We start from the raw sequence: 11,817 nt of genomic DNA, 5'->3' as shown, positions 1-11,817 counted from the left end.
TGCTGAGGGATATAGACAGATCAAATGAGTGGCCAAAGTTTTGGCAGATGGTAGATCATTTTTAAAAAGATTTGTTCACGAGATGACAGTATTACCAGTTAGACCAGTATTTATTGCCCAGAAGGCAATTAAGAGTCAAATCATATTGCTGTGGGTCTGGAGTCACATGTAGGCCAGAACAGGTTAGCTGGCAGTTTCTTTCCCTAAAGGACAATAGTAAACCAGATGAGTTTTCTGGATAATTGATAATGGATTCATCATCATCAGTAAAATTGAACTGAATTGAATTGAATTAGTTTTATTGTCTCATGTACTCACATGAGTACATTGAAAAGTTTATAAGTTGCCACTTATTGCCCCACCTTAGGTACAAAGGTACCTTGATACAATCCTTAGTTACACAGTAGAGAATTGAAGAAAAAGCTTACATTACAGCTATACACAGCATAACCATGAGTCAGAAAACAAGAAAAGTTAAAATGATAAACATCACAGTCTCTCTCTAAAAGCTTTCTGCGACAGACGCAGCGCAGGGGGCCTCCTTGTGGTCTGACCACAGGGTACTGGCTCCGCATTGGGCTACTGGCAATCCCACTCTGGCTGCTGTTTGCTGGCATTCTTGTTTCAGGCCACTGCTCACCAACATCCTTGCTCCAGCTGTTGGCATCTTTGCTTTGGGCTGTGTGTTACTGGTATCATCCTCCCTCCAGCTGCTGGCTTCTCTGCTGACCCTGTTTTGGAGGCCATAGATTGGAGGCCACGGCCATGTATCCGAGTTCAAGAGTAAGGAGGAGGAGAAAGGGAGAAAAAAAAGAGAGGATAAAGAATGGGTAGAGCAGAGGATCTCCAGCTTGAACATTGTATTCTGCTGCCATGTTACTGGAAAATCTTAATTCCAGGCCTTTTTTTAAAAGATTGATTCAAATTTCACTACATGCCATGGTGGGATTAAAACCAAGGTCCCCCAAACATTACTTGGCCCTTTGGATTAACAGTCCAGTAATAATACCACCAGGCTATCACCTTGAGGTTATGCACCTTGGCAGGAAGAATAGAGGAGTTGAATATTATTTAAATGGAAAAGGACTGTGGAAAGCTACAGCACAGAAAGATTTGAGAGTCCTCATGCATAAATCTCAAAAAACTAACATACAAGTTCAGCAGGAATGGCATATGGAATGTTGACCTTTACTCCAAAGGGAGTGGAGTACATAAATTGGGAAGTCTTATTAAAAGTATGCAAGACCAAAGCTCAAATACTGTGAAAGGTTTTGGGCCCCTTATCTAAAGAAAGATATAATGTCATTGGAGGCAGTCAAGAGAAAGTTCTATAGACTGATCCCAGGAATGGAGGGACTGTCTTATGAGGACAGCTTGAATAGGATGGATCTGTATTCCATGAAGATTAGAAAGGTGGGAAGCAACCTCATTAAAACAAATAAGACTTTTCAGGAACTTGACAGGCGAGATGCAGAGTGGTTGTTTCCCTTTGTGGGAGAGTCAAGAACCAAATTTCAGAATGAGGGGTTATCCTTTTAAAACAGAGATGAGGAGGAATTTCTTCTCTCTTAGAGAATAGTGAATTTTTGGAATTCTTTACTACAGAGGGCTGTCAAGGCTGGATTTTTAAGTATATTCAAGGTTGTGATAGACAGATAATTAAACAGAAAGGAAATCAAGGTAGTGGGGAAAAGGAAAGAAAGTGGAGTTGAGGATTATCAGATCAGCTATAAACTCATTGAGTGGCAGAGGAGACTCAATGGTCTGAATGGCCTACTTTGACCCTGACATCTTAATTCAGTCCCACTTCCTAGGTGTGAAAGGCATCAAGTAGGTAAGTGCTTAATTAAAGTATTTCATGTAGGTTTTCGCAGCAAGCCACTGAACCATGAGGGAATATGTCCATGTGACCAGTCCATTCAACATCTCCAGCCTTGAGAAGTCGTGCACTCCCTTGAAAAACTGACTGATATAATGGACATTTGCCTCTAGAAGCATGTGTAATTATCACAAATTCCGTCCTCCCACTCAAAGTGAGAGATTTGAGGATGATTTGTAGAGGGCATACAGATTAGATTAGATTAGATTAGATTACTTACAGTGTGGAAACAGGCCCTTCGGCCCAACAAGTCCACACCGACCCGCCGAAGCGCAACCCACCCATACCCCTACATTTACCCTTAAACCTAACACTACGGGCAATTTAGCATGGCCAATTCACCTGACCCGCACATCTTTGGACTGTGGGAGGAAACCGGAGCACCCGGAGGAAACCCACGCAGACACGGGGAGAACGTGCAAACTCCACACAGTCAGTCGCCTGAGTCGGGAATTGAACCCGGGTCTACAGGCGCTGTGAGGCAGCAGTGCTAACCACTGGGTCACCGTGCCGCCCATTATTACAATAATCCTTAATACCTACCACAATCCCTGTGCTTTGTTTGCAGGCTCAGTGTTGTCTACATTGAAGTCCCTTTGATTGCAGTCTTCAGTGTCATAGGCCAAAGATTGATAAAGTGTTATGTCCTGTTGGAGATGAGCAATGCCTAGTCATTTCCTTTTCGTCCACCCTTTCTCAAAACTATTCAACTTCATCAAGTCCGACAGCCACATAAAGACAAGAGCAGACGTTTTAAGATTTCAAGTGAACATATATTTACAAAAATACAGGGTTATTGATGTGTTCCCAGTGTCATAATGGGTCCTCAGTAAGCTTTTTCTTCCCTCCCACTATGTCAAAGTACAGTCCCAACATCTGCAGTTAGGTTAGAGAGATCCTGCTCTACAGTTGGCCCTGTTGCCCTGAAAAATGTGACCGGTTATCTTTAAAGATGTTGGTGTCTAGAGTGTTTCAGCCTACTGAGGGCTAAATACAGGCTCACATTGCTCTATTTGGACTTCTACATGTGTGAGCATCACAGGCAAGGAGGCACTGGAAGACCCAGGCACCTCTGGATTCTCCTGAGAGGAAGAGTCTGAAGGTCATTTTTGTGGCCCTTTCTATGTATGAGCCCCACAGGCATCAGCCTATCTCCCTGAGATGGAAGGACATCCAAAGAGGGGTTGTGGTCTCTCATCCCCATCTCACCTTGTCATTGATGCTGAGCACCTTTGCCGAGAGTGATGGAGTGCAGGTTTATGTGACTATGTAGCAGACACTGAGTGTGATGGATCTGATTCACCATGACAGTTACCAGTCTGTCCATGGAGACAGCCACATGCACAAATGCTGTCACGAACATGGCGCTGGCAACATTGGTGGAATCTCTGATCCTTCGATATTGTTTACAAGCTGCCTCTGACAAACCTGCCAGTCGATCTTGTATCTGTCTGCGCATTTTGATGAAGCCATTAATGGCAGAGATCATGGGATCACCTTCTATCTGGGCCTGTGCAGGTGCCTGGTCTCTGGTAGTCCTCTGAATGTCGGACACCAGGGGCATATCTTCTTCAGGGCGAAAGTGAGTACTGCAGATGCTGGAGATCAGAGTCAAGATTAGAGTGGTGCTGGAAAAGCACAGCAGGTCGGGCTGCATCTGAGGAGCAGGAAAATCGATGTTTCGGGCAAAAGCCTTTCCTTATGAAGGGCCTTTATCCGAAACGTTGATTTTTCTGCTCCTGGAATGCTGCCCGACCTGCTGTACTTTTTCCAGCACCACTCTAATCTTGACGCATATCTTCTTCAACCAGCTGCAGAGACATGTCAGTGATGTACTCACCAGATTATGCTCCCAAGTCCAATCTCGATAGAGACTTTCAACTCTGAATGTCCTCTGAACTAGTGGAGCGTGCAAGCGAAAGGCTTGCTTGTCCATCCTCTGAATGTTGGGTGGCTTCCTCCTCAGAGGTGGAGGCAGAGCTTAGCATCTCCAGTGCTGAACTCTTCTTGATAGAGGTTTGCTTGTGTGGAGAATGAGAATGGAAAGGGGCAAGTAATGACAAAGAGCAATATATGCAGCAGCAGATGCAGACACTTGGGAATGAAGGATGCAGAGGAAAGGAATATGGAGCAGGAAGACCATGGAGGAGTAAGGTGGATATTAAGGAATAAGCTACCTCAACTCAGAATAATGATGCTGTAGCAGAGTTTGTCTCTCCAGGTAGAAAGCTCCTAACCTCTGCCCTCCTAGAACATCACTTTAAATCTTGCAGGTCTTGTGGATCTGACCTGTCAATAGCAATTATGGTCACAATAGCTTTAAAATAAGTTCCTTTTAATTAATTCCAAAGTTTGCCAATGGGGCTTGGTTGCATTTCTCAGGTCACAATTGCATAAACTGTGATTGGCCTATTTATGAAAGCAGGGGAGTATGTGGAGTTTCCAAATGCTGAGCAATTGCATGAAGAAAGAAAATTGGAATGTGTCCATTACTGGATTCCTCAGGTCTAGGAGTCATTGATTTGCATCCATTTCCATCAAGGTACTAAGTGATGGAGTCAGGGAGATTGATAAGGTTTCTACTCCTGAGAGTTCACTTGGTCTACAGCCATAACAAGCCCTTGTGTACTCGCAATCTAAATGGCTGCCATGACACATTCATCCTTCCCAAAACTGAAGATGTCACAGATCTTCATAGCATCAACAAGAATCTTTGGGCAGCTGCTGGGAGATGATGGGATGACTCTAGAAATGCCTTTGACACCTTTGTGTAATCTGAAAAGCAAACCATCAGCTTTTCAGAGATGTGGTTGCAGTGTCCGGACTGTTTTTAAAAACATGACCCTTCAGAGAGGTGTGGATCTTGAAGATAGAGAAGCATCAATTCCTTGGAGGAAGAGAAGGATAATGTAGTGCCAACTGATGCCCATGCTGTATAGGAAAGTCAGCAGGAACCCCTCAAGGGTCAAAGCATTTATCATGATGGTATGAACATGAACCCCTCCATTGTAGGCACTTACTGTAGGACAATTAGCCCTATAAGCCGAATGTTGTGGGTTGGCAGGGTAGCTGTCTTAGGACAGAGATAAGCAGAAATGTTTTTGCAGAGGGGTGTGCAAAGTTAGAAATCTCTGCCTCAGGAGGTGCTGGAGGTGGGGATCATTGAACATTTTTAAGGCAGGGTAGAAATGTTTATTACTGGGGATATAGGTTTACGGTAAATGTGAGAAAATTTAAAGGATATGTAAAAGGCAAGTTATTTTTATACACAGGGTGTTAAGTCTCAGGGGTACACTGCCAGAGGCGGTGGTAGAGGCAGATACAAAGGTAATGCTTCAGATGCATCTTGACAGCTATATGAATAGGCAGGGAAGAGAGTGATATGGACTACATAGAGGCAAAAGGTTTTATTTCAGAAAGGGATCATATGTCACTGTTGTCTTGGTTGGCTAAAGTGCCTGTTCTTGTGCTATACCATTTTTTGTTCTTTGTTCTTTGACATTCCAGTTGATGTTTGGCATGACATAGGAAAGTGTGCTCACTTCCACCTCCACCAGCCTCTTCGCTGAGATACATTGAGATAGTTTAGCTCAGCCTTGGATGAATACCCATCTCTTTATTGCCTTTTCTTCCAAATGACACACATGCCAAATCTAAGTCTATGACTTCCTTTGAAGATAAAATGGGGAATTGTGGTCCTACATTACTGTGCAAATCCTTTCTTTTGCATGGGGGGGGGGGTTAGGAGAATACTGTCCTTCCTCTCTGTTTCCAGTGGAACAGTCACATGAAATTTGACAGTCCCCAATTTTGCCCCCTCCACAATGGCATTAGCTTTGTAAGTTTAGCTCAGGGCTCAGTAATGTCTTAAGCACACATTTCTCAAATGTTCACACACATTAGTGCAGCTGTTGGAGGAAACAATGTTTTTCAAGGCTTAAGTTATTCACCTTGTTGTACGTTAAGCCATTTTGGATGCTCGTGAATACTTTGATAAATCACTAAAGGCCAATTCTGCAGGATTGAGCAAACATCCCTAGCATCTAACATACTGCACCAAAAGCCTGGAATTTACGAAAACTTTTAAAAGCAAAACAAAAGCAGCTGGGCTATGCTGTGGGAAAAATACACAGACACAGCTGCCTGGCACTATTGTTCAGCCTGAAAATCCAATTCACACCACGACTCAAAGAACGATCAACCAGGCCTAAAAACACCCAACACAGACAGAATGAGTCCCCAACAGATACCAGACATTCAAAGATCAATATTCATTCACAGAGATAGTGGCCATTCAGTATCAATCAAAATAGATCCCCGCATACTCTTAATAGTCAGGAAGCCAATTGACCTCAAAGGGAAACCAGTAACACAATGACAAGCACAGATTTTGCATGAAGATAACAGGCACACAATTAATATAATTGTAGGCCCTGGTCTCATCTGAGAGAGCTATCTGCACAGTTATCTTCTAAAGAGGGATCCCGACAGCAAATATATGTAAATAGTATGTGAAAGAGGGGTCTTTTGTTTTGTGGATAGTCAAACTCCAATGTTTTGCGTGTTCACTTGATATGAAACTGTGCAGAACTGCTTTTGTGTCAATGTATATGTACAAAGAGAATTTATGAATAAAATAGATTTTTGAATTAAAAAAGGAGATCCCAAGAACAGTCCTGAAACCTATCGTCACAGGTTTGTTCCATACAAGGGGGACCAATGGCAACTGACCACGACCAGAGGACCTGAGAACTCACAACTTCTGAAAAACCACCAAACTGACCAACTCCTGAAGGCCTCAGCCACATCCTGTTGTGAAAACTGGCCCACAAAACCACCAGTAAACCAAGTACTCACCTGATAAATCCAAAACGCATCAGCAAACTCAATCCAGTCTGAAAGCCTACACAGTCCAAAATCTTCATCGAGGAACTGCGAACGGCCAGCTTTACTTCAAAATTGCATTTATCCCCAGTGGTGAGGTTAAACTCCCGAGACCCCAACGTTTCCAATCTAGCTAGCAAGGAGGGAAAGGTGGGTGGTGACAATACAGGGAATCCCAAGGGTAGAAAGCCTGATGAAAGTGTTTGTGATTAAAACTGTTGTTTAGCTTCTAATAGTGTTAACCTGTGTTTAAATTGATAGTGCATTTGATTACTGTCCTCTGGATAATTGTGCTAATTTCACTGTTTATTGCACTTGCCTTTACTTCTTGGATTACACTTACCTTTTTGTATTTAGTAAACACAGATGTTTTTGCCCTGAAACACCTGTCTACTGCCTTCTTCATTTCACATTCCTTAAATAAATTCAGGGTTCTGCGTTGATTTGAACCACCTAAAAAGATCAACAAATTACTGACAACAAGCCAGAACCCTACAATTCTTCTGAATTTTGTTTCCATGATACCCAGTTTGGCATCCACCAGGGCCACTCAGCTTCTGACCTCATTATAGCTTTCATTCAAATATGGACAGAGGAGCTGAATTCCAGAGATTGACCTGAGAGTGACCACCATTGACAACAAGGCTGCATTTGACTGAATGTTGAATCAAGGTGTCTTAGCAAAACTGAAGTCAATGGGAAGCAGAGGGAAAACTCTGCACTGGCTGAAGTCATACCTGGTACAAAAGATGATGATTGTGGTTGTTGGAGGTCAGCCATCACTTCAGGACAAATGTGCAGGAGTTCCTCAGGGTACTATCCAAAGCTCAACCATCTTCAGCTGCTTCATCAATGACCTTCTCTCCATCACATTTTAGAAGTAGGGATGTTCTCCAATGATTGCAAATGTTCAGCACAATTTGTGGCTCCTCAGATACTGAGGTAGTGCCTGTTCAAATGCAACAAGGTCACCACGATATCCAGACTTGGCCTGAAAAGTGACAAGTAGCATTTGTATCAACCAAATATCAGGCAATGACCACTTCCACTAAGAGATCATCTTTGACCCCACGACATTTAATGGCAGTACCATCACTGAATCCCCCATGACCATCCTGGGGTTACCATTGATCAGAAACTCAACTGAACTCACCATACTAACACACTGGCTTCAAAAGCAGGTCAGTGGCTCAGAATACTGCAGCAAATAACTCACCTCTTGACTTTTAAAAACCTGTCCACCATCTATAAGGCACAAATCAGGAGTGTGATGGATTACTTCCCACTTGCCTGATGAGTACAGCTCCAACACCACTCCAGAGGCTTGACACCATCCAAGCCAAAATAGCCTGTTTGATTGGCACTATGTCTATAAACATACCAACTCCATAACTTAGTCTTGCTGCTGAGTATCTTTCTCTTATTCACTTTTGTGCATCTCACTCCCGTGCATTTAATTTCTTTGTACCCCACACCTGTGGATCTGATATCAGGCAGCAGAACATCATTAAAGCTCTAAATTGTAATAGTTGTACAATTCATAAAAGTCAGTTGGGGATTGGTAGAACTGCAGCCATATTTTATACATGCAATAAGTAACTCTGTAAAATGTAAGCATACATCTCCACCAAAACCATGACAGCTGCAGTCTGTAGGAAAATCTAAGAGTGTGACTGAATGCCTGCCACTGCTAATGATCAAACACAATTGAAACACAATTAGCAACGGTCTTCCTGTTATGATGGACAGTCAAATGCATTCAAAATGTCTCACATTTTGATTTTGTTGACTTTGAAAGCTCCAAAATGTAAATCTGCTGCATCAATACAGGCAATCCCTATCAAGCTCATTGTCAAATAAAATTGAACCATTAGCTGTAATACGCTGACAGTATATTCAGGGGAATCATCATTTTTAGTACCCATTCATAGCTTGCATAACACTTCCAAATAGCCTCATTTCCTGCTCTTTTCCAACAGCCTTGCAAATATCCAATTTTCTTTTGGAAATTATAATCAGCTACTATAATAGTTCCAGGCAGTTCGGTCCAATCACCCTAAGTCACTGCATAAACAACATCTCATCATCACCTCCCTTGTTATATTGTCTCTTTTATCTGTCTTCTATGGTAAGCAAACTTCCTCAATTTCTTCATCAGAGTTTTTGATAATTATGAACACCGCCAAAACTCCTCTTAATTTGTTTAGCTCTAAGGAGAAATATCCGAGCTTCTGTTGACTCTCAGCATTACTGACATCCCAATTCTTGGCATTATTCTAGTAAATCTCCATTGTCCTCCAGAGAGACTTGGCATTCTAATAGAATTGCGGTGCTCAGTATTTGAAACAATTCTCCACTTACGTCTTGCAAATGACTTATAATTGTAGAGTGTAACTGTGCTTTCTACTTTATGACTATTTATTAAGCCCACTTCGTGGGCGGCACGGTGGCACAGTGGTTAGCACTGCTGCCTCGCAGCGCCAGAGACCCGGGTTCAATTCCCGCCTCAGGCGACTGACAGTGTGGAGTTTGCACATTCTCCCCGTGTCTGCGTGGGTTTCCTCCGGGTGCTCCGGTTTCCTCCCACAGTCCAAAGATGTGCAGGTTAGGTGAATTGGCCATGTTAAATTGTCCGTAGTGTTAGGTAAGGGGTAAATGTAGGGGTATGGGTGGTTTGCGCTTCGGCGGGTCGGTGTGGACTTGTTGGGCCGAAGGGCCTGTTTCCACACTGTAAAGTAATCTAATCTAATCTAATCTAATCAAGAACTCTTAAAAAAAATTACTTTTATTTGTTTTTTGAAACATAGACAAAAAATAGGAAAAGATTCTGTTTAAACCATGGTAGCTGTATAAGAAAATGTTGCAGTTTTAAAAAAAAGTTAACAGTGCACATTGTGAATTTATACATAATGTTGCCTTTTGGAGAAGTGAGGGAAAATTCCAGATAATAGGCTGGGGCTGTTTTCTCTGGAGCATTGGATGCGGAGGGTAACCTTGTAGAGTTTTATAAAATCATGAGGAGCATGGATAGGGTCCTTTCCCTAGGGTGGGTGTGTCCAGAACTAGAGAGCATAGCTTTAGGGTAAGAGGGGAAAAGATTTAAAAGGGACCTAAGGGGCAACTGTTTCACACAAAGGGTGGTGCATGTATGGAATGAGCTGCCAGAGGAAGTGGTGGAGGCTAGTACAATTACAACATTTAAAAGGCATCTGGATGAGTATATGAATAGGAGGTGTTTAGAGGGATATGGGCCAAGTGCTGGCAAATGGAACTAGATTAGATTAGGATATTTGGTCGGCTATGACAAGATAGGCCAAAGGGCCTGTTTCCATACTGTACATCAGGAATGATGAAGGGCCTTTGCCCAAAACATTGATTTTCCTACTCCTCGGATGCTGCCTGACCTGCTGTACTTTTCCAGCACCACTCTAATCTAAACTCTGGTTTCCAGCATCTGCAGTCCTCACTTTTGCCTCAGCAAAGAGCCAGAGAAATTAAAAGGAATTGAAAGAAACTGAAAACAAAAAACTCATCAACATCTGTGGTCTGAACTGGTGCTAATGAACTGTGTTGCCCTGCTTTTTCCTGTCCACATTTAATATTTGTGTCTTGTTTGCCCATGTATGTGTGAATGATAATTGTTTGAGGGAGTAATGTTTATGTTTTAAAATAATAATTTGGCAGTTCAATGTGACCACTTTCTACCATTGTCAGAACAGTTTGATTACAAAAAAATCTATTATTTGATTAATAGGGGGAATTAAAATTCTGGTGAGCATGTTCATTTAACCTGAATTAGAAAAATTAAGAGGAATTGGGCAATTTGGTAGTTTAATCAAATTTTCATATTTGTGACAACTCTGGGAATAGCGGGGCTTGACTTCCAGTGCAGTACACAATGAGTCATAGAGTCGTAGAGATGTACAGCATGGAAACAGACCCTTCGGTCCAACCCATCCATGCCGACCAGATATCCCAACCTAATCTAGTCCCATGTGCCGGCACCCGGCTCAGTCGTGATAATCCCTCTGCTTTTAGCAGCCCTAAGCTACCCTTACTTTAACATTTTTGTGTATATTAACATGACGCGGAGACAGATACCCAAATAAAATCAGCTTCCCTCGCCCTGTATTCACAGGATAGTTAAAATTAAAATGATCCTCAAAGTTGCCTCAGTGGTTTATAACCATATTCTTTGAATAACTAATGCCAGAAACCAAGCTTATAGATAAAAAAAGTTACAAATTCTTATTAATACAGTATCTTTAGCAGAGCAAAGTTAAACAAGGTAACCTAATTAATGGATATGATTTCACTGAGATGTCTTTGAGTCTCGCCCCCACACATACAAAGGCAGACCGACAAATAGAGAAAGAAGAGATAATTTTTTTAAAATGAGAGAAGTAACTGGCCAGTTCACTTAAATAGCTTGCATGATCTGTAATATCACAGGCACATGGGATTTCTTTTACGTAGTTTCCGAAGACACTAGTCAATGCAAATAGCTTCCAGTAGGCTCTGAGAAATATTCACTTACTTGTTATAACTGACATTCTATTAGTCATAGAGTCATAGAGACGTACAGCATGGAAACAGACCCTTCGGTCCAACCTGTACATGCCGACCAGATATCCCAACCCAATCTAGTCCCACCTGCCAGCATCCGGCAGATATCCTCCAAACACTTCCTATTCATATACACATCCAAATGCCTCTTAAATGTTGCAATTGTACCAGCCGCCACCACATCTTCTGGCAGCTCATTCCATACACGTACCACCCTCTGCGTGAAAAAGTTGCCGCTTAGGTGTCTTTTATATCTTTCCCCTCTCACCCTAAACCTATGCCTTCTAGTTCTGGACTCCCCCACCTCAGAGAAAAGACTTTGCCTATTTACCCTATCCATGCCCCTCATAATTTTGTAAACCTCTATAAGGTCACCCCTCAGTCTCCGACACTCCAGGGAAAACAGCCCTAGCCTGTTCAGCCTCTCCCTGTAGCTCAGATCCTCCAACCCTGGCAACATCCTTGTAAATCTTTTCTGAACCCTTTCA

General features: G+C 42.4%; 1 long non-coding RNA gene across 1 annotated transcript in view; it reads right to left on the bottom strand.

The window, feature by feature from the left end:
- Positions 1 to 351: 351 nt before the first annotated feature.
- Positions 352 to 11,817, bottom strand: part of LOC122551138 — a 34,628-nt gene continuing 23,162 nt past the window's right edge. Inside the window, exons 2-3 of the long non-coding RNA XR_006312030.1 lie at positions 2,423 to 2,526; positions 352 to 731 (exon numbers count right to left, since the gene is read on the bottom strand). This is a non-coding gene — a long non-coding RNA (uncharacterized LOC122551138). The remainder of the gene's footprint in view (positions 732 to 2,422; positions 2,527 to 11,817) is intronic.

This window comes from Chiloscyllium plagiosum, chromosome 6 (assembly GCF_004010195.1).
Source record: "Chiloscyllium plagiosum isolate BGI_BamShark_2017 chromosome 6, ASM401019v2, whole genome shotgun sequence".
In the NCBI taxonomy this organism is placed as follows: Eukaryota; Metazoa; Chordata; class Chondrichthyes; order Orectolobiformes; family Hemiscylliidae; genus Chiloscyllium; species Chiloscyllium plagiosum.
This window is presented reverse-complemented; position numbering and strand designations above follow the sequence as displayed.